At 44.5% G+C, this 24,453-nt stretch overlaps 1 long non-coding RNA gene across 10 annotated transcripts in view; it reads right to left on the bottom strand.

Moving 5' to 3' along the window:
- Positions 1-210: 210 nt before the first annotated feature.
- LOC103351262 (uncharacterized) overlaps positions 211-24,453 on the bottom strand; it is a 47,192-nt gene continuing 22,949 nt past the window's right edge. For 4 of the 10 annotated variants that reach the window (XR_007910264.2, XR_007910265.2, XR_007910267.2 and 1 more), the window contains 2 exons: positions 24,239-24,305; positions 18,284-24,059 (listed from right to left, as the gene is read on the bottom strand). This is a non-coding gene — a long non-coding RNA (uncharacterized lncRNA). Of the gene's footprint in view, positions 8,800-11,421; positions 24,060-24,238; positions 24,306-24,453 lie in introns of those variants that run through there. The other 6 variants (XR_007910268.2, XR_007910278.2, XR_011380693.1 and 3 more) reach the window with 6 other exon arrangements.

The following is a 24,453-nucleotide window of genomic DNA, read 5'->3' as shown; positions in this document are numbered from 1 at the left end:
CAGCAAAAAAAAAAAAAAAAAAAAAAAAAAAAAAAAAATTCAGTCTGCTGTTTTCTTTCTTTTTATTTTTTGATAGGCAAAGTGGACAGTGAGAGAGAGAGAGAGACAGAGAGAAAGGTCTTCCTTTTGCCGTTGGTCCACCCCACAGTGGCCGCCGCGCTGCGTCGCACCGTGCTGATCCAAAACCAGGAGCCAGGTGCTTCTCCTGGTCTCCCATGCGGGTGCAGGGCCCAAGCACTTGGGCCATCCTCCACTACACTCCTGGGCCACAGCAGAGAGCTGACCTGGAAGAGGGGCAACCAGGACAGAATCCGGCGCCCCGACCAGGACTAGAACCCGGTGTGCCTGCGCCGCAGGCGGAGGATTAGCCTAGAGAGCCACAGCGCCGGCCTGTTTTCTTTTGTCTACCTTGCTTATTCAACGTAACAGGCAGGCCTGGCTGAGTCTGGCCAGCCCTGGCTGCTTCCTCCCACCTGTAACCAAAAAGGGTTCCTGAGAACAGATACCAGGCGGGAACTCCGAGTCAGCCTTGACAGCTCTGTTCTTGCTGCACATGGACGAAGATTGGGAAGAGGAATACCAACAGAGGAGACAGCACTGGATGAGGGGGGAAGGCCGGTGTCACCCTGGCAGTCAACTGCTCATCCAACTCTGAGATGCTCCGAGTGAGTGAGCACCCTCCTTGGATGCTCAGCTCCGTCCCTCTGGACTTTCTGATAAGCACAGCTCAGAAGATCTCCTTCTTTTCCAAGTGCCAGTCTCTGGGTGTGTCTTTACAATCAATCCTATGCAATGCTTATTTTATCAGCAGACACAAGCACTGAAAATAAGATGTCAAGTGTATGCACTATTGATATCTTAGGTTTGCTGTTTTTGTTGCTTTAAAATTAACCATTTTTTCTAGAAGGCAACAATTCAGAAACTTCTGATGTTTGTGGCGTAGCTGGGAAAGCGGCCACCTGTGATGCCCACATCCCATGTGGGAACCAGTTCCCGTCCCAGCTGCTCCACTTCTGATCCAGCTCCCTGCTATGGCCTGGGAAAGCAGTGGAAGATGGCCCAAGTGTTTGGGCCCCTGGCACCCACGTGGGAGACCCGGAAGAAGCTCCCGACTCCTGGTTCCAGCTTGGACCAGCCCCAGGCATTGCAATCATATGGGGATTAAACCAGCAGATCAAGCTCTCTCTCTCTCATGGAATGAATCACCATGTTCCTAAATTTGTATTTATGAAACGCATGAAGTTTGTATACCTTACAAAAAATTAATTTGCATATGCTTAAAAAAATCTCCCTCTCTGTAACTTTAACTTCCAAATAAATAAATAAATATTTTAAAAAAGGAAAATTCTGACATTTAAATAATTCACACTCTTATATTTTGTTACTTATGAAGAGTTAAAAATTGTATATGTGCGGGTGTCAAAAGTTAAGCTTAAGCTTACAGGTTTAAACCTTCCTGGTGCAGCTGTGAAAATAAGACAGAGTAAAGTAGCACCTTGACAGTAGGGACTCCATTTTGGAGCACTTGAGACTGCATTCTGGGAAAGCAACCCCCCCACCGTGAGACTCTGGTCTGAAACTATGATCTCAAATAGTCGGACAATAGCAGTGCACTACACCACCCTTGGCAACGCACAAAAACCCCCTAGCATGATTGCTCAAGCTTAAAAGTAAAAAGGTTGCACCTGGGTTACCTGGGCTAATAATGAAGATGTGATTTGTCTATGTCTTAAAATCATAATTGCTGATTGTAAGATTTTAGCAACCGCTTAGCAACCGTGTATTCTCTCCCCCCTCCCGATTTTGCGGTTTTTGCCTTTATGAACCCTATGCTGTAGTTCCTCACTGCTCCTTTGTCCTTGTCAGAGGGCCCCAACATGTTGGATCAATAAATTTAACCCTTTGCTGGTTGCATGAGAGAAAAAGTCTCTTGGAGTCGTTCCTCGGGTGGTGGGCTTTTTTTTTTTTTTGGACCCTAACACTTATAAAGCATTATTCTGTTAAAAGTACAAAATATTAGCCGGCACCGTGGCTCACTAGGCTAATCCTCTGCCTTGCGGCACTGGCACACCGGGTTCTAGTCCCAGTCGGGGCGCCAGATTCTGTCCCGGTTGCCCCCCTTCCATGCCAGCCCTCTGCTGTGGCCAGGGAGTGCAGTGGAGGATGGCCCAGGTGCTTGGGCCCTGCACCCCATGGGAGACCAGGAAAAGCACCTGGCTCCTGGCTCCTGCCATCGGATCAGCGCGGTGCGCCGGGCTGCAGCGCGCCGGCCGCGGCAGCCATTGGAGGGTGAACCAACAGCAAAAGGAAGACCTTTTTCTCTCTCTGTCCACTCTGCCTGTCAAAAAAAAAAAAGTACAAAATATTTTTGTGGACATCAAGTATAATTTTTTAAAATGTAGTTATCTCAAAAGCTACCGGGCCAAACAACTTTCAAACTGGATATCCTTGATCTGAGAGCTAGTTATAAATTTCCAACACAATAATGAAGATTATCAAAGTTCTTAAAGATATCAGCTTCCACCTGATGCAGTGTGCCAAGTGACAGCTCTGTATCTGGTATAAATGTTTCTCTCGGTTTCTGGAACAGGCAGATCAGAGAATATCCACAAATGAATGAAAATAAAAATGTTCAGGTGCGAATAAAAAGGCTTTGAAAAAGAATAGACGTTGTCACCAGTGGATTCATGCTGGCAGATCACGACAAAGTGGTCGCAATGTTTGTTGTGATCAAGAAGTTGCCGGGTCGGCAGTGAATGCCTGGAAGGGAAGTGGAGGAAGCTTAGCTGCTCTACAGTAAGCGCGGCTTCTGATCTTGCGTGGAGGGGCGCTGTGCAGGGCAGAGGGCAGCAAGCCCAGGGGAGTGTGCACCCACGGCGCTTTTCCGCCACACATCAAACAGCACACGGCGGTCAGAAAGCGCACTCTGCTTGCCTCCTGGATGGGCGTGCCGTGTGCGGCGGGAGCCACGTTCGAGTCGCACACTTTCATGTGCGAAGCGCTCGTAAGGTAGCCGGAGCTGGGGTAGGGGTGACGTGTTGCAAAAACGTCCAGAAACATCAAACCCTGTGCTGGCTGCCGAAAGGTAGGCTCTGCCTTTAGCTGCTGCTTCTTTTGGTTCCAGCTGAGTCAGACAGAACACAAAGAACCGACACACGCTGCACGCGACTGGCAGTCCCTGTGGGGTACCCCAAACCAGTGCCACTCACTCCCAACAGCGTTCTTTCCCCGTGGAGGGGCAGCTGCACCTGCTTCCCGGCCACATTCCCCGCCTCCAGACTTCAGGAAAACTCTGCACAGCCAGAAGACACCTGGTTCTGTACATGATCGAATGCTGATTTAGGTGGAGAGTTTGATTCCTCAGTCTCGTTTTAAGCTCAAGGTTTTAAAATGAATCATATAGTGAGGCATGGGATAACTGTCAATAATTTCCTCTTCAATGACCAAACCTCATGCAGTGTCTCGTTCCTGGAGGTCCGTGGAATTAACCATATGCCTCAAATATTTAGCACTTACGTCACCCACCCAAACTCTGACAAGCCAAACTAATCACTCCCTTGAGTGATCTGTTTTCTGTTTAACACTAATTCTCACCATATTTTGAGTGTCTTCTACTAGTTGTTACAATGTCAACTTTTTTTTTAAACAATCACTTTTTTCTTCAAGAAGTAAAAAGAAAAAAACATTTTGTGTCATCTAGTACTACAGCTGCTAAGGATAGTAAGTTATTTACAGGTCTCAAGAGCTATTTACCCACAGGGCTCATTTCTTAAATGAACACTTCTTAAACATGCATAAAACATCCCACTACCTAAGAATGAGCCACCTTCTGCCCTCCTCAACTTACAGAAAAGGAAATTAAGTCCAACTGTATTATTTCTACGGAGTTCCGCCATGCAGTGGGATGTGAAAATAATAACCCCAATAAATGATTTAATCTGTATCACGTTGTAATTCATCAGTCCTGGAACAGCACATTTCAGAAAGTTGTGGTCAGAACCAAAACACTTCTCTCAACATTCTCCCTTTTGGGCTTCCTCCTTTGTTAACTTTAGGCCCACAGTTCAGAAGCTCTGATGGGATTCTAGGCATCTCTATGACAGGGACTCCCTGAGTATGTGATGGCTAGGGGTGGGTGCAGCCTTGAGCACACTGGAAAAAAAAAAACATATATGAAGAGAACTGGCCTCTCGTGTTGGGCTTGCTTTCCTGTTTGTGGTTACGCAGCTGGAAGATCCTTCTTCAAGTATCAGTCTACTTCCACACAAGGACATGGCTATTTTCATGTTCACAAAACATTCTCTTCAAACGTTGACCTTCAAATATTTTTGAAGGTAGAAAGGCAAACAAATGTACCATTGTTCACTTAGATGACACAGGGCACCTCCCAACATTTGCTTTAATCTGCTAATACCCTGTGGCAGGTGGACATAGTCGAAAGAATTCCCACAAGAGCTATTTTCTCGGTTGAACAAGATGGAAATGGCAGTGGATTTAGTTCAAACATCTTCTGTGACTGTAGCATATAAAGACATTAAAGAAGTTTATAATTCTGTGATGTCTACCCTTACAACTCTTACTATCTCTTAAAACCCATCCCTCTAGCCGATCCCCACAAGTTCTCAGAAAATGCGGTGTGAAAATGTCAACAACATAGCTATTTCACAGCAGATCTAGTAATCCATGTATGTTTATTTTAGTAATTTATCTGCAGAGTCCGTTTTTTTTTTTTTTTTAAGAATAAAGCAGGTAAAAAAGTGACACTGTGATTGTTTCATTTTGCTAATCACATGATTCAGGATGGACCGTACCAGCCATCATGGACATGCAAGAGGCACCAGCGACCATGGTGGAAAGAAGTCTCTGGAAGACACGAGTAAATCACTTGCCACAGATAATTCCTGTGGAAACTCACAACTGGGTGATTCCCACAGAAGATGACTGCAAGAGGACAATAATAGAAAATCTGAATTCTGAGCGTGACTGAGCAACTCAACGAATAAATAATGCACCAATCTTGAACAACAGGAATCTTAGTACTGATGTGATGATAAATTCTTGCAAATCATATAGCCAGACAGGCCAACAAAGATATTCTAAGACTATAGCCAAGCTGGCGCCGCTGTAGCTCAATAGGCTAATCCTCTGCCTGTGGCGCTGGCACACCGGGTTCTAGTCCCTGTCGGGGTGCCAGATTCTGTCCCGATTACCTTCTTCCAGGCCAGCTCTCTGCTGTGGCCAGGGAATGCAGTGGAGGATGGCCCAAGTGCTTGGGTCCTGAACCCGCATGGGAGACTGGAAAAGCACCTGGCTCCTGGCTTCGGATCAGCATGGTGCACCAACAGCAGCGGCCATTGTGGGGTGAACCAATGGCAAAGGAAGACCTTTCTGTCTGTCTCTCTCTCTCACTGTCCACTCTGCCTGTCAAAAAAAAAAAAAAAAAGTACACTTTAAATTAAAAAAAGCTAGATGACATATATGGATATTTGAGTGGTGAAAAACTTCAGCTTTCAGCTGAAAGCTAGTTTTAATTGTGTGACTATGTGTGAGGTTCAAAATTATTTTAAAATTGAGCATAAAATGATATAATAAATATGAGACCTTTTTGATAATTAAAAAGAATTATACAACTGCAAGGAGTGTTTCCATGATGCTTTGCAGTCATTAAGATGTCTTTCTTACTATTATTTTCCATAACAAATGTGATGATGTGGGTTCTTGACAATAATAAGATATGCACATCCAAATATGTTTTCACTGAGCTCAAAGTCAATATGAATGTAACTGTTCTATCAGAATTCTTGAATAAAATACTCCTTCATCTTATAGTCTTATTTTCAATTTTCCCTCCAAAGCAATATTTTCAATTAGTTGGTTTTGTTTTGTTTTGTTTTTGCCAGGCAGAGTTAGACAGTGAGAGAGAGAGAGAGAGAGAAAGGTCTTCATTGCATTGGTTCACCCCCCAGATGGCCAAAGCCAGGAGTCAGGTGCTTCCTCCTGGTCTCCCATGCTGGTGCAGGGCCCAAGCACTTGGGCCATCCTCCACTGCCCCCGGGCCACAGCAGAGAGCTGGACTGGAAGAGGAGCAACTGGGACAGAATCCGGCACCCCAACCAGGACTAGAACCCGGAGTGCTGGCGCCACAGGCGGAGGATTAGCCTAGTGAGCCGCAGCACTGGCCACAATTAGTTGTTTTTAAAAATAGTTTTTGCCTGGCCCATAAAAATGAAACTCTATGGCTATCATCTGGGTAATTTTCACATAACTTCAGGGAGGCTATCAAGTATACTTTATTATATTCTCTCTTTATCTTAGAAAAATGAGTAAGGGGCAATTATTTACTCAAATAATCCATGCTTATGAACAGTACCTCTGTCTGAAATAAGAGAACAAATTGATGGACACTGTCATCTAGAAATTCAATACTTAACAATTCCAGGGCAGGCAGGGTGGTACAGGGGCTTAAGCTGCCACTTGGGATGCCTGTGTCCCGTATTGGAGTGCCTGGTTTGACTCACAGCCACTCAATTTCTGACCCAGCTTTTTGCTAATGTGGTCCTGGGAGGCAACAGGTGATGGTTCAAGTGGTTAAGCCCCTGCCATCCACATGGGGACCCGATGAAGTTCCAAGCTCCTGGCTTGCGGTCTGACAGTTGCAGGCATTTGGAAAGTGAACCACTAGGTGGAAGATCTCTCTCTCTCTCTCTCCCTCTTTGTCTCTGTCACTGTCACTGCCTTTCAAATAAATAAATTTAAAAATTCAGTTAACTGATTAAATAAACCCCATCACTTTGGTTTCCCCAATACACAGGTTTTTGGGTTTTTGCTTGTTGCTTTTACTTTTAAGACCAGAGTATTTCATATCTAACTTCTTTGAGACACTGATTTCTTCACCATGCTATTTCTCCAAGTAACAAAAGGATAAGGAGAATCCTGAATAGTCATATATATCTTCAATTTCTTATTTTGACTTTATACTAGGTCTCCATCTTTTTAGTTCTTTTTAATTTCTGACAGTGTAGAGTGTCTATGGCCAGGATATACATTTCAACACATTGACACTTGCTTTTACTTCTAGGTGAGACATGAAACAGTATTGCTGAGAAAATTATTAGAAATACGAACTACACCTCGGTTGTGATTGCCTTAAGAATCAATATCCTTTTATTTGAACAGGCGGCAGCAGCAATCATTAAGATAGGACCCTAGCAATTCAGGTTAAATTATAGCTCAATCATGAAGTGGTTAGATCATTTGGACAAACCATTGCAACAATTTCCATTTCTCCTACTTGTAAGTATAATAAACATAATCATCCTTGCTGGATGCTATGAGCTTGAAGAACATGTGTTTGGAAAAACTTTTCCGATTCTTAGGTATCTAATATAAAGGGGGAAAGACACTATTTACAAAAGTAACTATCTGTCTCAAGGTCAGGTTGCATGTCACATGTATTTAGAATCATGCCTATCCCTATGTGAGTAGTATCTGTGTACACATATAACGTCAGAATAACAGTACCAGGGGTGGTGCTGTGGTGCAGTGGGTTAAAGCCCTGGCCTGTAGCACCAGCATCCTATATGGGTGCCAGTTCTAGTCCCGGCTGCTCCTCTTCCAATCCAGCTCTCTACTATGGCCTGGGAAAGCAGTGGAAGATGGCCCAAGTCCTTGGGTCCCTGCACCCACATGGGAGACCCAGAAGAAGCTCCTGGCTCCTGGCTTCGGATCGGCACAGCTCTGGCCTTTGCGGCCATCTGGGGAGTGAACCACGGGTTGGAAAGACCTCTCTCTCTCTCTCTCTCTCTCTCTCTGTAACTCTGTCTTTCAAATAAATTAAATAAATCTTTATTTAAAAAAAAAAAAGAATAACACAGCACCTCATGAAAGAAAATCCAGAATAGGCTCTTAAAAATAATCAAGTGTCTGAGGAGTAAAGCCAGAGAATTAGTTAAAATGCCTGATCCATTCATTCCACATAGCATTCCAACCCTGTCAAGGCCACAGGACATTTTTTGTTGATTCTTTTTTTTTAACTCTCCCAAGTGAAAAATATACCAAAAAGCCAAATTCCACTGAGAGCCAGCTGCCGAGAGAGCCATGGACGTGACTGGCCACGTTAAAACGCCAGCCTGCTTGGCAACCTGTGTGCTCCCGCCACTCGGCTGTCCCTCCTCGCACCCAGTGGGCCTGGGAACAGTTCCCATGCCATCGTCTGCCGCCTCTCTTCCTGCAGTCTATTAGACAAAAACCCTCTGCTGGCTGTGACTGAGAGAGGGCTTCTGGAGCCCCTAATTATCTGCTGTAGCTCCAATTTCCTAGGATTCGACCTCTAGCTAAAACAGCCATGTGCCTAACTTTTCATCAGTCATTTATTCCATTTTATTATTTCTAACGGCTTTTTCCTATATTACAGCTGCCACCCTTCCTCCGCAATGCACGCCCTGTTCCTACCAGCTGTTATTTAAGTATTCCTTAAATCTCAGCTAATAAGATCTCCTGTATAAAAATAGCCATGCCTTTTCTTTGAATTTCTTTCAGACAGACAAACCCCTGCCAAGACACACAGCTGACCAAAAGTCCACCATCCGGCTGATCATACCAGCGGCAGCAACTGCTGAGAAATACCAGAAGTTAAAAGGCAATTCTGCTTTTCGGATTCGGTAGGTTAAGGGCTGTCTTACGGCAGCACAGAGGTAGCAGATGTTAAAGCCTCTGGTCGCTGCTGGAGGATGCATTCCAAATCCACAACCTTGGGGAGCGCCTCCGATTTGCCAGGACATCTTGGTCTTTCCCTTCTTCCTGTGATAGTGCCAAGAAAAGAAATTCACTAGAGGTTAGGTTTGGGATTTATTGGGTAAAAGGGATTCGTGTATTTTCAACGCTTTCCCTGTCTCTAATAGCTTTAAGATGTTTCGTTTCATTTCAAACATTAGTATTGTGAGTGTTCAGCAAGGTCTTTTACAAAGCACAACATGGGGTTTGTTGGTTATCAGAGCACTTTTTTAAAAATATTTATTTATTTAAATTGAAAGGCAGAGTTACACAGAGGCAGAGAAAGAGAGAGAGAGAGAGAGAGAGAAAGAGAGAGAGGTCTTCCATCCACTGGTTCACTCCCCAGATGGCTGCAACAGCCGGAGCTGCGCCAATCCAAAGCCAGGAGCCAGGAGCCTCCTCCAAGTCTCCCACGTGGGTGCAGGGGCACAAGGATTTGGGCCATCTTCCACTGCTTTCCCACGCCACAGCAGAGAGCTGGATCGGAAGTGGAGCAACAGCATTCATATGGGATGCTGGCACTGTGGGCAGTGGCTTTACTAGCTACGCCGCAGCGCCGGCCCCTCAGAGCACTTTTCCAAATTGAAATGTTTCTTTCTGGGACAGGCGTTTGGCCTAGAGATTAAGACACTTGTTAAGGTGCCTTCGTCCCACATAAGAGTGCCTGGACCATGCCCAGCTCCAGCCCCTGACTCCAGCTTTGTGTAAATACAGAGCCTGGGAGGCAAAGGTGTTGGCTCAGGTGACTGGGCCCCAGCACTCCTGTGGGAGGTGTGTATTGAGTTCCCGGCTTTCAGCTTTAGCCTGGCTGCTGGCATTTGGAGATTGGACCAGAGGATGGGATCTGTCTCTTTACCTTCATCTCTCTTTCAAATAAATAAATTTTTTCTTTATTTTAGGTATAAAAAGTTAATTATTTTTAATCTGTGCCTTCAGCTTTCCCTATTGCATTAATGTAAATTGCTTTTGTAAATCATTTCCACTTCCCAGGTAATATAAACTGTCATGCCCCTAACAGGCAATTTTATATCCCAGAAAATGAAATATATAATTTGCACTAAGTAGCCTCTTTTCTCAAACTCAGAGTCACACAGACGTTATAAAGAGGTTATAAGTTGGCTTTTTTAGTCATGGCAGATTATGCATTGACACAAATAATAGAAATGAAAAATTAATTTTCCTGATTTATGCAATATCTCTATATTTCTAGAGGTAAAAAAAAAGAAGATATCCAAAAGGGAGTTGGTGAGACAGCATTGACCTGGAATTTCCATTATCAATTGGATCATCGATTATAAAATAACTGAGATACCAATTGTGACGATGCTAGCCCTGTAACCGTCTCAAACCCAAAATCAAACAACGTTACTGTCTTTAACCGACCTCAGTGCCCTGAGCCACCCGCAGTGTCAGCCCCTTGCATGTGTCTGCTTTGGTCACTGGGCCAACATGCACCCCACCCGCTGCCCAGCCAAGACCCCATCTCTTGAAGGTAGCAAGTCTTTAGCTTATGAGAACCTTCATTTATTTATTGTTTTTTTTTTTTTTAAGATTTGTTTTATTTGTTTGTAAGGCAGAATTACACAGAGAGGTGGAGACAGAGAGAGAGAAAGAGATCTTCCATTCACTGGTTCACTACCCAGATGGCCACAATGACCCAGGCAGGGCCAGGCTAAGCCAGGAGCCAGGAGCTTCCTCCGGATCTCCCACACAGATGCACTGGCCCAAGGACTTGGGCCATCTTCTCCTGCTTTCCAGGCCACAGCAGAGAGCTGGATCGGAAGTGGAGCAGCCGGGACTCCAACTGGTGCCCATACAGGATGCCGGCACTGACCTTGCAGGCTGGGACTTTAACCCACTGCATCACAGCGCCAGTCCCTATTTGTTTATCTTTAGCATTTCCAATCCCCTCTCCCACATAATCGAATCCCCCTTTCTCAGTGAACACGGGTGGCATTCCCGCTTCCACATTCTGTAAATCGCTTGGCTGTACGAATCTCACAGACTTTGGGAGGCAAATGGGAGCTCACAGCGCAGCACAGCCCCCTGCTCGTCTGGTTCATCTGTCCTTCAAGTTCACTGAAGAGGAGGAGGAGGGAACTCAAACTTACCGGTGCTGTGGGACTCTGCCAGGTGCCTCAGGAATTCTTTCAGCATGTATTTATCAAGTGCCTACTGTCTGTGAGGTACTGTATTGGTGGTGAACTAAATGCTCATTTAATTCCGTCAACAACCTTACATGTAGATAACTATTAACTCACATACTACAAGTGAAGGGATGCTATCTAAGTCTTTTTAACACCATATAAAAATATTCAAAGTGTAGTCCTTTCCAGGACTTCTGTGCTTAAAAAGGGGAAATCTAGGGGCTGGCGCCGTGGCACACCAGGTTAACAACCCCACCTGCAGGGCCGGCATTTCACATGGGCACCAGTTCGAGTCCCGGCTGCTCTTCTTCCCATCCAGCTCTCTGCTGTGGCCTGGGAAAGCAGGAGAAGATGGCCCAAGTCCTTGGGCCCCTGCCCCCATGTGAGAGACCTGGAAAAGCTCCTGGCTCCTGGTTTCAGCCTGGCCCTGCCTGGATCACTGTGGCCATTTGGGGAATGAACTGGCAGAAGGAAGACCTCTCTGTCTCTTCCTCTCACTATCTATAACTCTACCTCTCAAATAAATAATAAATAAAATCTTTTTAAAAGGGGGGTATGGGGAAGTCTAGCCTAGTCTAGTCTTTTCTAATTCTAAGAGAAAAGAAAATTTGGATTATTTCCCCCATCAAAAATCTGACAGTTTTTCTTTATTCCTAAATATTGATGGTATATGGGTCTGGTTCTTGACAAACTGATAAAATGAAATCAGAACAATAAAAAGACAAATAACCTAAATAAAAAGTGCACAAAAGATTTGAATAGACATTTTTCTGAAGAAGATATACAAATGGCCAATACACACATGAAAAGAGGCTCAACACCATTAGTCAGCAGGGAAATCAAAATCAAAATCAAAGTGAGCAGCATAGCTATAATTAAAAAGATAGAAAACAGCAAGTGTTGGGATTGGCTTTGTGACATAGCAGGTTAAGACACTGCCTGCAATGCCAGCATCCCATATGGGCTCCGGTTCGAGTCCCAGCTGCTCTCCTTCCAGCTCAGCTTCCTGCTAATGGCACAGGAAAGCAGCGGAAGATGGCCCAAGTGCCTGGGCTCCTGCACCCACATGGGACATCTGCAAGAAGCTCCTGGGGGCTCCTAGCTTTGACCTGGCCCAGCCCCAGCCATTCCGGAGATCAGGGTAGTAAACCAGAGGATGGAAGAGCTCTATCACTCTCTCTCTCTCTCTCCTTTTCTCTCTCTCTCTCTGTCTCTAAACCTATCTTTCAGCTAAATAAATGTCTTTTTTTAAAGATTTTATTTATTTATTTGAGAGGTAGAGCTACAGACAGTGAGAGTGAGAGAGAGAGAGAGAGAGAGACAGAGAGAAAGGTCTTCATTGCATTGGTTCACTCCCTAAATGGCAGCAATGGCCAGAACTGTGCTGATCCAAAGCCAGGAGCCAGGTGCTTCTTCCTGGTCTCCCATGTGGGCGCAGGGGCCCAAGCACTTGGGCCATCCTCCACTGCCCTCCAGGGCCACAGCAGAGAGCTGGACTGGAAGAGGAGCAGCTGGGACTAGAATCAGCACCCATATGGGATGCCGGCACCGCAGGCAGAGGATTAACCTACTGTGCCACGGTGCCAGCCCCTAAATGTCTTTTAAAAAAAGAAAAGAAAATAGCAAGCATTGGTAAAAATGTAGAGAATGCTGATATGAATGTACATGGTGTAGCCCCTGTGAAAAACAGTTCACAGTTCCTCAAAGGGTTAAACATAGAGTTACCATATGACCCAGCAATTCCACTTGGAGGTAAAAGAAGTGAAAACAGGTACTCAAATAAATACGTGTACGTGAGTATTCCCAGCAGTGTGGGTCACGACAGCTAACAGAGACAAGTTCATTGTCCATCAGTGATCAAGAAAATACAACGTATGCATACAATGAAATATGATTTAGTCATAAAAGGAATGAAGTCCTGGCATCTGCTACAATTTAGATGAACCTGGGAAACATGATTCTTCGTGAAAGAAGCCAACCATATATTGTAAGATGACTCTATTTCTTTAAAAAAAAAGATTTATTTCTTATTTATTTGAAAGGCAGAGCTACAGAGAGACAGAAGAAGAGACAGAGAGAGAGAGAGAGAGAGAGAGAGAGAGAGAGAGAGAGATCTTCCATCTGCTAGTTTACTTCCCAAATGGCTACAACAGCAGCCAGGAGCCTGGAGCTTCTTCTGGGTCTCCCACATAGGTGCAGGGGCCCTACCTCTTGGGCCATCTCCCGCTGCTTTCCCAGGCGCATTTAGCAGAGAGCTGGATCAGAAACAGAGCAGGCGGGTACTCAAACAGGTGCCTGTTCAGGAAGCCCACATCGCAGGCGGCGGCTTCACCTGCCACACCATGATGCCTGCCCAAGATGATTCTGTTTCTATGAAATGTCCAGACAAGGCAATTGTAAAGAGGCAGAAATCAGATACCTGGCTGCCAGGGATTACGGGAAGACAGAGAGTGACTGGTAATGTGTACTGGATTTTTTGGGGAGAGGTGATGAAAATGTTTTAGAACAGGATATTGGTGATGGTTTTGGAATGCTGAATAAACAGAAATCCTTGTTTGAGAGGGTAAGTTGTATGGCATGTGAATTATATGTCAATTATGACAAGAATGAAGGGAGCCTGAGAGCTGGCTGATCACAGCCTTAGACAGTATGGCTCCCGCTCCTTTTCACCTCAAAACCTGTCAGACAATGGGGCACTGGGGGTGGGGTGGGGAGGTGACTGCTCCGGTAGCTTCCTCCTGAGTCCATTTGTTTTAGATAGGATTTCACAGTAAGTTCTGACTTTGGAGTTTTGAACAAAGGAAGTGAAGCAAAGGAATTTTGACTATGCACCCTGCGGCTTGATCTTAGAGATTCCTCAGAAATTGTGTGATTCAAGATGTCTCAAGGTTGGGTGCTCTATAATTTGGACTCTGGTTCCTACAGACATAAATGAGATTAGCTTTTTGAAAAAAAGATTTCCTCTCAGAGACACATATAAAAATACTGGAAGGTTATTTTACTCAAGTCAGATGACTTGAAATTTCAATGTGAATAAAAAAATTGTGTGTCTGGGCACACATATGTACAACCAAGAAAATAAGAATTTCTTAAGGTTACATTGGCTTAAAATGAGTTTAAAGCAAAATGTTAGCTCAATGTACCCAAGTTAGTTCTTAGTACATAAGAGGTCTTCATGGACAATGCATGCCGTGAAAAAGATAATGCTTGGATATAAAAAAAATTGTACCAAAATAAACTTATCTTTTAAATTCCATTTTTTTCACAAATTTTTTTGAGTGCCCTTATATTTGGCGTTTTTTGCAGAATCTAGTGAATTTCATAAGGGCTGATTTTTGGATGTTTCTTCATTAGTAGGTATCAAATCATCTTCACGTTATAAAAGGCATGCTAGTCCCAGCAGTGCAGAACTGAGTTAAGAATTCACACAGGGATCCAGTAAAACTGTATTTCTTCAAAGTTCCAGCACCCGTGCTACTCACAAAGCACCTTGCCTATGGTCCCTGAATTCTCCGAATCGTTTCCAGCTTTCTGCTTCTGACTTCACCAGGTCAACTGAAAATTTGGAAATCTCACCATCCAGCCATCTTTAAATGAGTCAATTCAATCTAAAACAGTCCTAGGACTTGTACCCTATTAAGAAATTATTCAAGTAGGGGTAGGTGTTGGGTACTGCAGTTAGAGATCCCTCATAGGACATCTACACTGGGGCCAGTGCTGTGGCGCAGTGGGTTAAAGACCTGGCCTGAAGCACCAGCATCCCATATGGGCACCAGTTCTAGTCCTGGCTGCTCCTCTTCCGATCCAGCTCTCTGGGGTGGCCTGGGATAGCAGTAGAAGATGGCCCAAGTCCTTGGGCCCGTGCACCCATGTGGGAGACCCAGAGGAAGCTCCTGGCTCCTGGCTTCAGATGGGCACAGCTCCAGCCATTGCAGCCATCTGGGGAGTGAACCAGCAGGTGGAAGACCTCTCTCTCTCTTTCTCTCTCCCTCTCTCTGTAACTCTGTCTTTCAAATAAATAAAATAAATCTTTAAAAAACGGGAAAAAATGAAAATCTACACCCCACATCATCATGCGACACACATCTTGTTGCCAATGACACTATGTCCCAGATGTGTCTTCAGAATCCCTTCCACTGTCACCCTACAGGCAGCGACTACTTTCCAGGTGGATTTGCCTCAAGGGAAGAAGACCTTTCAGCATGGTGCATTCACCTGGGTAGGGTAAGGGAGTGTGTCTCAGTGAGGAGGGGGAATGGGGAACAGAGAAAGGAAGAATCCTGAAGTCATAAGAATGCTGAACGTGAAAACACCAGGGTGTGGCCCAACAGCTAGGATGACCATTAACACGCCTACACCAGCATGAGTGCTGGGTTTGATGGCCTGCCCTGCTCTGACTCACTTCCTGCTAATGCGCCACTCTGGAAGGAGGTGGTAACAGCTCAAGGAATTGGGTTCCTGCCTCCCACTTAGGAGACCTGGATTGAATTTTCAGTCCTGGCTTTAGCCTAACCCATCCCAGGGTGTTGAGGGTATTTTGGGGAGTGAACCAGTGGAAGGAAGCTTTCTCTGTCACTGCCTCTGCCCTCAAATAAATAATTTTTTAATAAAAATTTTAAAACACAAATAAAAAAAGAATTTACCAAATCTGATGGCCTTGCCCTTTTCATAGAAACACACAATGATGCCATACGCGGCTTGCTCAAGAGACTGTTGTTATAAGACACAATAAACCTGATATCAGAGACTGTTATTTCTGTTTTACCCCAAACTCTCTGATTTGCCTAGGTCTTTCTGTTACCTGTGAATGGCAGGGTTCTTGTCTTCGCACAAGAATTCAGGCGTGAGACAGAGAGTAGTGGAAAGTCAAATAGCAAGGTTTATTAGGGAAGGGACATCTGTAAGAATGGATGGGCACCTCTCCAGACAGAACCTGAGAGAGAGTACCCAGTTGCTCGGGCTGGGGGAGAGCGGGGTTACATGGTTGAGTGGAGAGATTACACCTGGCTAGGCCAAGTGGGTGGCTCAGCAGAGAGGCAGAGGGCTGAGCACACCGTCTGGTTGAGGCTGGGGGTTTTTAAGGAGATGGGTCTTTGTCTTCACACATCTCCTGAAACAAAGGAATTTATAGATGTAAATATTAAGAAGCTCCTATCTGAGTTTTTTCCTGAAGATATCAGACAGGAGGAAGCCTAGTTGGCACCGTCCTAACCCAGGATCTGGAGCAGGGTATTTGAAATGTAGATACTTGTCGCTCCCCCATTCGCGGAGGAATGACACTGGACCCTGCGCTGTTCTTTTGTCTGCCCGGCTCTTCCCGGGTTAGCTGCCGGTCCCTCACTCGCGGAGGAACGACACTGTCCCGGGTTAGCTGCCGGCCTCCACGGAGGGGCGGCATCCCCCGCCGCTTTCCCCACTTCCGCGAAGGAGCGGCACACCACCGGCTGGCTTTCTCGGGGGCTGCTCAGATGTTCCTCAGGTGTTCCTTCAGATGTTCCTGGTGCATGTTGTCTCTCTCCTCCTTTATAGTCCTCTTCCACCAATCCCAACTCTGCTACCCACATGCTGAGCACGCTGCTCTCCTCCAATCAGGAGCAGGATCAGCTCCTGCAGCTTATCAAACTGATGAGGCAGCTGCGTAGAGGTTGTTTGGTCTCTCTCTCAGCGCCATATTGTGGGAGAGCAGATGCATAGAATAAGTCAATTCCAGTAACTTAGTCTAGTCTCAGTTGCTCCCCACAGATACTGAACTGCATCTGGAGGATTGTGGAAGATTGTCAGGCAGAAGGGGCAGGGACCCCCACCTGGCAGATTATCGGGTAGAAGGGGGCAGGGCAGGATGCGAATACTGGGCTGCCCCTGAAACATTATCAATGTTATAGGGATGACTTTGAGATGCAGATGCATATACTGGACATAGATATCATTTCTTTAGACCTTTGTCACACACACATAAGCTCATATCTGACTTCCTACCTAACATTTCCATTGAGTTTTTTCTTTGTATTTATTATATTATATTATCTTTTAATCCATTGTCCATAAACCTTTTGAAGTATTATTATATTTAAAGATGTAAGTATGTGTTTCTGCTAATTTATTGTTATTTTGAAAATCAATTATTAGTAAAATATATAATGGAGAAAATAAGTAGAGCCCCCAAAATGCCTCTCCTAGAGAAATAAGTACTCAGTGATTTGGTGTCCTGCCCTTCATATTTTTCATACACATTCAGTCTTTTTAACAATTGTATTATATTCTGTTATCTGAATGCATTATATTTTATTTTATTTAAGTCCACTACTTATAGAATGTTGAGTTAGGTTCAAAACTACCCAATTAGAAACACTGTTGCAGTGAACATCTTAATGTGTATGTTTTTGTACAGTTGTACAGGTATTGCTGTAGAGAAAACCCCAGGAAGTGAAATAGCACAACTGGAGAGTATTCACATTGAAAGCTTTAATAAAAATTAAACTGACCTCCAAACATATCACATTAATTTATAGATTGTTTTTTAGGAACAAAAGAACAAGAAGAATTCGTGTTTTTTTACGATCAGGTTCATATAGCCGTAGGTTTCAGTAGTTCATAGACAGAAAAAAGTATGTGTACAAGGGAAGCAAAATTACAGCAGCTGGTGGTCAGGACAGAACAACCACAGTAAACAGCACAGTGTGCCATCCTGTACATTTAATTGGTTTCTAAGGTTCTTCAGCATTACTTGAGTGGAAAAATAGGACAGTAGTTATACTGTTTCACACTATAGAAGTGAAATAAAAGGAAAGAGTTCAGACTTACTCTTATTATTATTTCTTGCTTTGTCTTCAGTTCCAACCCTTTATCTCAAGATCAGAGAGCACACTATGGAGAATAATGCAATACAAACAAGTAAGTTCCTAAAAGTGACCACCTCTTTCTTAACCAAGTGGCAATGTCTGAGAAAATCAACTAAATAACCAATGTGGGTAGAACAAAACGTGCCTTTTAAGAATCACCTCTTTTTTAGTTTGAACAATTACAAGACTGCCTAGCTCTTTGATTTTTGTCTTTGAAAAACGAGCAAGGGGCCGGCACTGTGGTGCAGTGGGTTAAAGCCCTGGCCTGCAGCGCCCGCATCCTATATGGGTGCCAGTTCTAGTCCCAGCTGCTCCTCTTCCTATCCAGCTCTCTGCTATGGCCTGAGAAAGCAGTAGAAGATGGTACTTGGGCCTCTGCACCCTTGTGGGAGACCCAGAAGAGGTTCCTGGCTCCTGGCTTCAGATCAACTCAGCTCTAGCTGTTGTGGTCATTTGGGGATTGAACCAGTGGATGGAAGACCTCTCTGTCTCTGGCTCTGCCTCTCTCTGTAACTCTTTCAATTATAAAATAGATTTTTTAAAAAATGAGCAAGTATAGTTCAGTGAACAAGGTACTAATTAATAGCTACTAGTATTTCTGTGTATTAATGTAGGAATTGTGTTAGGTGGTTTATAAGCATTATTTAATCTTCATTATAGCCCTGCTAGGTAAGTTCTATTATTAGTCCCACTTGCAGATCCAACACGATTTTGTTCCTGATGAAACATTCCAAGCATAGTTATAAACATCGATGCTTTAGACAATGACTTATAAAGTTGGAGCGTGCCTTAGATTTCATCTTCCTCCTGACTCATTGCTCCTTTGGAAGGGGATACTGATTGATTACACCTTTTATTTGTCTACCATGGATACTGTGAGAATGAAACATTAGCACATAAGTAGGCCATATAACCCATTCTTGGTTTACTTGACAAAGCAGGAGAATTTTGAGATGGTTGTGGTGGAACCTCTCAGGTAGGCTCACCCGGACTCAGAAGCCGGAATCCTGTCCACAGCATGGCCCTGATTCACTTCCTTGCTGATGTCCAGGTAGGAAAATATGGTTCTGCTTTTTTTCGGGGGGCAGGCATTGTGTTTCAGTGGGTTAAGCCACGGCTTAGGATGCCCTTATCCCATACTGGAGTGGCTGAACTGAGTCCTGCCTCTGCTCCTGATCCAACTTCTCTCTAATGTGCACCCTAGGAGGCAGCAGTTAACCGCCCAAGTATATAGGGTCCTGCTACCCATGTGGGACACCCAGGACTTCCAGGCTCCTAGCTTTGGGCTGGCTCAGCCCTGGCTGTTGCAGGCACCTGGAGAGTGAACCAGCAGACAGAAGGCTCCATCTTTCTCTTTTCCCATCTCTACTCCCTGCCCCGTCACTTTACCTTTCAAAATAAATTAAAAAGAGAATTTTTTCTGCCTTCTCTGAAGGCAGCCCTAAACAAGCAGCAGGAATGGATTCTTGGCGCTCTTTGTAGACCATCATGAGAACAGCTTACCTCCTTGATGAATGACTATTGATGAGTTACATTATAACATGAGGACAGGGGAAAAGAAAGCCCCCATGGTATAATAAAATCAAATTACATTTGGCAGGGATGGAATCCTGGTGGAAAAAGAAGCCTGCAAACCTTAGTAGGTACCCGCTGGGCACAGCATGGGCAATAACTTTTGAGGTTTGTGTAAGAAAATAAAATACTATCACTGAGACAAGAGAAGAGAGAAATTGATGTGAACACAGAGAGAGATTACCTTCGTTCCACTTCAATACAGAAGTATGCTGTGTTGGTATGGAAATACCAGTTCTGAACACCACTTCATCTGCACCCCAGTCTAATTGTAATAAAGCTAACCTCCATGAAGCATATTGAAAAAGTCTCAGAAAGTTGGCAACCAGAAGGAAGGGGAAATGAATCAACCTTCATGTAATTTGGGGAAAAATAATAAAAGAAATGGAGTTATGGGGTCATCGGTACAGTCATCTTGAGGAAAGAGCATCAGTTATTATTGGTGTAACCTTCCGTATTTAAACTAGCATCCCGTTTATTTCTGCCATTCTTCTGCATCTGAATACTTGCAGTTTGTTAAACTCAGTTCCTAAACAAAATGTGAAAGGTATCCAATGATGCTTTTATCTGACAGAAGATTCCCCGAGAGAGCAATGTTTGGGAAAGGCATTTCCGGGCTTCAGGGTGCAAACCATCATCCTTTCCCGCGCCTTTAATTGCTTTCTGTCCAACTGGGAAGCTAATCTGGAACATCTCCGGATGCGCAGGTTCTCGAGCCGTCATACCCAAAGCAGATTCACGGCTGTGCCGAGGACGACCTTTGAAGTTATGATGCTCTGCTAGAATCTCAAACGTTTTGCTTTGATCTGCAGGTACCGTTTTGCCCAGGAAACTTTCTTGTGATTGCTGCATTTCCTATCACCAATCTTTTTTACTCTATAAAGGTCTATATATCTTATGTCCCAAAGTTTGATATTTTGCCAGTTGTGTTTTCTTTGGTCATACAGAGGTTGACAGAAACAAGATCACTGGAGCTATGTAGTTTCTTTAAAATTTTCATTATAATTTATTTGGGTTAAGTAGTAATTTTATATTTTTATTTTATTTTTAAATTCTGGTGTTAGAATCAGAAAAATGGAGTTATTTATAAAAAATGAAAAAGAAAAAATAATTTGTACATGAGTTTTATTTTTTAATTGTTACAAGCATGGGTTTTGGGGGGTTGTATTAAAACATTTTAATCACTAGTAATTAGAGGCTGGCGCTGTGGCATAGCGGGTAAAGCTGCTGCCTGCCGTGCCGGCATCCCATATGGGTGCCGGTTCAAGTCCTGGCTGCTCCACTTCCAATCCAGCTCTCTGCTGTGGCCTGGGAAAGCAGTGGAAGATGGTCCGAGTCCTTGGGCCCTGGAAGAAGCTCCTGGCTCCTGGCTTAAGATCAGCTCAGCTCCGGCCGTTGTGGCCAACTGGGGAGTGAACCAGTGGATGGAAAACCTCTCTTTCTGACTCTCCTTCTCTCTGTGTGTAAACCTGACTTTCAAATAAATAAGTAAATCTTTTTAAAAATAACTAATAATTAATGAGATACTGATTGTATTGCGTATGAAGTTATATTTATAATGTGGTGAAAGGAGATAAGGAAAAAGGCAGGCAGAAATGGAAGAAAATTTAACAGGTGAAAATGAGAGAAGGAAGGGAATGAACCAAGCTCAAGGTAGAACAGGAAAGAAAAGGAAGAAGTAGTTCCAAAAAAAGTTAGGAGGCAAAAAGGAAAAAGAGAGAGCAAGAGGGCATTATTTTCTAAAAATTTTACTCTACTGTTGCTGTTCACACACACACACACACACAACACACACACACACAGGCACTTAAAAGTTCGTGGAAAGTGAAATTAAAAGATAAGCTTATTTTGGTGCAAGAAATGAAATTCATGCATTATGTTCTCATAATATACATTCCTATGAACTTTTTGAAGCCCTTTTTTGTGTGTGTGCGTGTGTGTTTCTTTAAATAAATGTCTTTATTTACTGAGTGTTCATAACACTTAAAAATAGTCCTAAGTGTTTTCCTTTCCTATTACATTTTGAGGGAGTCTGTTTAAAGTGATTTTATATCTCAGTGTTCTCGAACACAAGGATAACGTACCATGCTTGTTATTTAACTACTATGTGTGCAGGCATGGCGTTCTACACAACGCACAGAGCACCTTTCAAAGAAGTGTCAAATGAGATCTGCGTCCTAATTTCAGTTGCCTTGACAAGCTTTCCTTCATGGTGGCTTCTGTATGTCAGTGACTTGCAACACTGGGCATTGGGGATCTCCCATCAGGCTGAGACGTGATTCTCTTATTCTTCACCTGTGGGATGCTCCTGCAGAAAGCAGCGGCAACCCATCAAGTCAGTTCGCTGCACGCTACTGGAAAACTGCAAGTCAGGTGCTGAGAACGACGAAGCCCAGCATAGCATTCTCTGAAAGGACGAGCCAAGAAGATTCTAAATGTACACGAGGATCTCAAGATAAACAGTCCCGGATAGGAACGCTGTAGTCTTTATGGCTGATACTATACGCGGAGCCAGCTCCTCTTCCTCTCAGAGCACACAACAGGACATTCTGAAACCCACACCGCCCCTGCTCCTGAACACAATGGTATCTTTCATCTCTTTCTGGGACTTTTATTTCTTTTGTTGCTGGATCCCCCACATACTTGTAAGCATATCGCAGGCCAGCACAATGGCAGCCGTGGGCGGACGCATCCTGCACAGATGCGGACAATATCTTCCTGGCTGCCGCTGCCTAATGCAGCCACTAACCCACTTTTACACGCTCTTTGGAGTAAAAGGTGCAAGAAAAGCTCTGAAGAACTTAAAGGAGAAGATGCTTTTCAAGTTTTTTTTTTTTTTTTTTTTTTTTAGATTCAAGATGTTTGGGTGACTCAATCTGAAAATGCTAAAGAAAAAAGCAGAAAGAATTTCCAAAGAGTCATAGGCAACCCCCAGGCCCCTTAGAGCAAGCCACACACATAACCTTTGGCCATGTGCAGCAAGCACTGTGACTCATACAGCAACCGTCAGATGGAGAAACACAGGAGTATCTTGCAGGCCACTTTTCTGACAGGAAGGAGAAATCCATGAGGACTGTGGGAATTTGCGAATCACAAGCAAGTAGCTCTTTGGTACCCCAGTGGTAGAGGGTCTGAGGATGAAGGAAAAGGCCCCAGAGCAGTCATTAGAAGTCCCTGATTTGCTGCCTGACCTCTCGGAAGCAGCCCAACAGCTCTCTCTGTGGCTGGCCTGTCTCCACTAGTTTCTACATGCAACTGTCTAATGCACCAATGATGGAACTAGGCACTCTGGAAGCTTGGGCAGCTGCCAACACCTGGAAAGCAGTTGGGCCGAAGACCCTCTCCCCCAACCCCTCACCTGTAATGTGCTCTCACAAAACCCAACAACGTACTTGAGGTTTTCTGGACATGCTCTGTGCTTCCTACTAGTAAGGCATTATTCACCTTGTTCTCTTCTAGGATGTGTCCCATCAACTACCCCTGCCCGCCCCTCCCCCCTTCTCTTCTATTGAAGTTGATAGGGACTCCAGGAGCTCCTGGAAAAGGAAAGGAAAAAAACAGACATAACATAACCCTCCAGGAGTGCGTGGAAGGGGGAGAAGGCAGAAATGTGCACAGTGCAATTCAGATGTTACATCTGCCTAACAGACCTGATTGGGTACTCTGCAATCTGCTATGCAAAACAGGTTCCTCCAATGTCAGTTCCCGAACTGGCTCATGTAGAAAATCCCGTGAGCATATGCCTCGATGAATCAGTGACGACTTCTTCACTTAGAAACCCATAAAAATGGGGTTGGCGCTGTGGCGTGGTAGGCTAAGCCTCTGCCTGCAGCGCCAGCATCCCATATGGGCACTGGTTCATGTACCAACTGCACCTCTTCTGACCCAGCTCTCTGCTTGTGGCCTGGGAAAGCAGTGGAAGAGGACCCAAGTGCTTGGGCCCCTGCACCCACGTGGGAGAACTCAGAAGAAGCTCTTAGCTCCTGGCTTTGGATCGTCTCTACTCTGGCCATTGCAGCCATTTGGGGAGTGAACCAGCAGATGGAAGACCTTTCTCTTTGTCTGTAATTCTACCTCTCAAATAAATAAATAAATCTTAGAAAAGAAAAGAAACATAAAAATCCTGAGCCAGGCAGGCCCGTCAGGCCTTTGGGGCAGCCCTCCAGGCTGCCAGGAGGTATTCTCTCTTCTTCAGTAAACACCCTTTGCTTTGCTCTCTTCTTCCTTGTCTGTGTGCCTCACTTGTCCTGGTCATAAGACAAAGAGCCTGGCAAGGTAGAGAAGCTGTAACCCATAAGATGCCAGCACTCCTTGACGAATCCAGCAGAGAAGAAAAGCCGTAGAAGACAGCAACACTCGACAAACCAAGCAGGAAGGAGCAGCTTGGCACGCAGAGCTAGGATAGGAGGAGCTGCAGCACAGGAGCTGTGCTGCTCTCGAAGAATCTGCCTAAAAGACGACTCTGCCACGTCTCCTGGGGGATGAGACGCAGAGGCAACGGGAGCCACAGACTCCTCCTGCCACTACTCCTTCAACACTGACACCAGAACTCCTGCAACAAAATCTTACCATTGTCATGGGTTGAACATGCAACCCCGCAAAGATCAGCTGAGGTCTTAAATCCCGGTGTCTATGAATGCACTCGTTTTATTTGGAAATAGGGTCTCTCCAGATGATCAAGTTAAGATGAGGTCATTAGGGTGAATTTTAATCCAGTGTGACCGCTGCCCTGATAAGAAAGGGGAAATCTGAGTACTGACCCAAATTTCATTATCATTACCATACAGCCATGTGTATAAATGGAATTGGACTTTTAGAGCTAGAAGAGGCCTTAAAAATAATTCAGAACAAGATTTTTAAAAAAGGCACATGCTTATCTTACCTTGACTGGCCGTGACTGATACTCACCTTGAATGCCCTGGACACAGCACTCACTTGCAGAGCTCGGAGTTTCAAAGTCTTGCTCAGCACAGTGCTACAGAAGGAAGCACAAAACCACAACCTGAAGATCGATGCTTAGTTTTCATGCAAGTTGAAACTGATTTCTTTTACTAATCTAAGCCAAAAATGAAGAGTGTAATAATTCTTGACCAAAATCATACAGTTAGCAGGTGATCTGAGGT

The sequence above is a fragment of the Oryctolagus cuniculus genome, chromosome 12 (genome assembly GCF_964237555.1).
Source record: "Oryctolagus cuniculus chromosome 12, mOryCun1.1, whole genome shotgun sequence".
NCBI lineage: Eukaryota > Metazoa > Chordata > Mammalia > Lagomorpha > Leporidae > Oryctolagus > Oryctolagus cuniculus.
This window is presented reverse-complemented; position numbering and strand designations above follow the sequence as displayed.